Source organism: Etheostoma cragini, chromosome 21 (genome assembly GCF_013103735.1).
Source record: "Etheostoma cragini isolate CJK2018 chromosome 21, CSU_Ecrag_1.0, whole genome shotgun sequence".
Lineage (NCBI taxonomy): Eukaryota > Metazoa > Chordata > Actinopteri > Perciformes > Percidae > Etheostoma > Etheostoma cragini.
In genome coordinates this window covers 20156995-20159858 of record NC_048427.1, presented here as the reverse complement: position 1 = coordinate 20159858, position 2864 = coordinate 20156995, and the positions used below count along the sequence as shown (strand labels likewise).

Genomic DNA, 2864 nt, shown 5'->3' with positions numbered 1-2864 from the left:
CTGTTTCTAAATAGAAGTTATAATAATCCTGGAATTTTAGTTGGTGGATCAATCCTGTAAGAGACCAAATGCATGGATTCTCAAACAAAACACACGTACAAAGTTATGTTTGTTCATTTACATTTTTCTTACCTTTGGGGTTTGGCAGCTGTAATAGCAGTGTGTCACTCTGCACGCCTTATTTGAGCTCTGGATGTGGTATCCAGATCTGAATAGCAGGTAGACAGCTCCCCTCCTTGACTCAATTTGCACAGACGGACGTGATATTGTCCGGATTGCAGAACTGCACCCTTGATTGGTAGACGATGGACATTTAATATGGAGAGGGCTGGTGAGAAAGATAAAAAATAATCCCCTAAATAAATCCCCTCAAGAGTGTTGGGAGTTGCTGGGATTATGGGTTATGTGCTAGTGTGGCTAGGTGTGAGTCAGAGTTAAGAAAGTGAGAAACTTCTCTAACAAGTTTGCAAGTTAACACAGAAGCATGAATAGCAACTAAAGCATGCTACTTTACGGGAATTATCAGCATGGATGGAACCAGTGGCTGTGGTTGACCAAATTGCTTGAAGGAAACTACCTGTTCTAATTGGAAACTAAGTGAAGTGGAAGAATATGGAATGGAAACCAGCTTTGCAATTATTAACCAGGCTGCTCATTCTACGATAATAAGAAGGCCAGCGCTCCCATGAAATCATTGTCCAGCAGGGTGCTTGGAAGAAAATGCTACAATTGAATTAAAACCAAAAGCAACACCTTCCTTCCTTTTATGTTAAATATTTTTTTTATTCTTGTGCAAACAAGAACACATTTTTTATTTTTTTTTCCAAATCCTACCAATCTTCCTCACTACAGAAGATTGGAGCAACCATTCAGCGTATTTGACTCTGCCGACGTGTTGTTGAGATGGAGGAAGGTGTGTGCGCCAGCTGCAAATCATTATATACACTTCTCAATAGAAGAGCCTGTACAACACCACTGTAAACAACCTCAGATATTTTTGTATGCTACTACTTGTTACAACAATACATGTCAAAAATATATAGTCATAGAATAATATAAGAAATGTATATTTCATGCATTGTGTCTTTTGAATCCAGCTTTCTGCTTCTACCTGAGTAGCTCTGTTCCCTCTCCTTGCATATTGCCTTGTGCAGCCAGCTGGGCATTAAGTCAGAAAGCAGATACTATGCGAATAGGCACATTCACGTCCTATAAACTGTAAAAGTGAGTGTAGATTGTTTTATGGTTGCTAACATTAAAGAAGCATAAGAAACTCTGTTTGGCAGCATCAAGACAGGTTATATTGTAGGTGGAAAAGACAATGGGATCGTTTGTCTTCTGCAGTCATGGTGAGGATTTGATTGCTGACAGACAATTCAACATGGATAAGACTTGAATTAATCTGTCAGGTTTTTCATAAATCATACGTTTTCAGCTGCCAGCGTTCAACTTTTGCATTGTTATACTCTGTCTGACTAGCAGAGCGGACCAGATTTGATGCTAGCGGTACATTACTTTGGAGATCCAGAGCTCACTGCCGCCCAACAATAGGCCTCCATTACTTTTGATTGGCAGGGCTGAACACCCACTCGTGTTATGCATTTCCAGCCCTAATACTGTTCCAGGAGGCAGCTACGAGAGGAGCTGAACTCCAAATGCAATAAGTTAATTGTTTTTATTTTATCACAAGGCATTTTTGACAACATTAAGATAAGAAAAGAAAACAAAAATGCCAACATGTAGACATCAATACTCATAACATAGACCAGGGCACTACTTGTGCATTGGGGGGTGGGAGGTGGGGGGCAGGTGAGAAGGGTTCCAGACCAGCTGCTAAAACAAGAAGAGAGAAAACCATCATTAACTATTACATTCATTAAGGAGTTTGATAGCCCGTGGAACAACTTGGATCAGTTATATTTTTTATTAATTAATTAATTTATTTTTTATAAAAAAGGAGCACAGTACTGTTGCAAATGAGAAGGAAAGGGGGTGTCCCTTATCACTGACAATGCAGTCTGCAAAGCTCATTGGTCAACCTGTTGCACACTCCTTTTCAATCCAACAGTCCACAAGAAGAGCATGCTCAGACTTGCTAACAGCATCTCCTCGAATCCATGCATGTTTTAAATGATGAATAGAAACTTCTGTCTTTGTACTACATGTGTAATTGTTCCCCAGCTCTGTTTGTATATAAATATATTGTTTTTCTTTCTTCTTTTTGAGCGGAGCTGCTCGGGAACAAAAAATGAATTTCAGTGTAAACTGACAAGTTGCATCGCATCGTTTGTTCTCAGACACCGCTCCTTTACACATAGTTCTGGGAAACATTGGGCCTCATGCAAGAACATTTTCATATTTTACTCTAAACCTACAATGCCTTTGAGGTTTGCTTGTTCCAAATCAGATTCACCACACTCTTAACTGCAAATGGCCGTATTAAGCCTCCTGTTCGCTTCCATTCTCTGCGAACGAAGGGGAAAGTGAAACATTTGCTAATGTTGGCAAAGCAATTTCGGGTGGAATAAACTTTGGTGATCTTTGACCGGCGAAATTGCAGCTTCCACCAAAAGCAAAGCAGTGTGTGTGCAAAATGTTCTAGTGGTCAATATAGGGAGCTCGATTTAAAATGTGCCGATAAAATAATAAAGATCCTCTAAATTGCCGTGATAATTTAGTTTCTTTGTTGTAGTTGCATTGTTGTATTTTGTATGTTCTTTTCTGTCTTTGTTTCTATTTAGAGTGCCTTTATGTATGTATTATACTTATTATATATATATATAGACCTATTTAATTTTTAGGTTTCAGTATCATATTTCAACTCAAAATTTAAATTATGGGTTTATAATTTGTAAGCCAAAACT

General features: G+C 38.6%; 1 protein-coding gene across 2 annotated transcripts in view; it reads left to right on the top strand.

Annotated features, from left to right (window-relative positions):
- LOC117937411 (zinc transporter ZIP11-like) overlaps positions 1–2864 on the top strand; it is a 105270-nt gene that overhangs the window by 18409 nt on the left and 83997 nt on the right. The gene's annotated exons all lie outside the window — the stretch shown is intronic.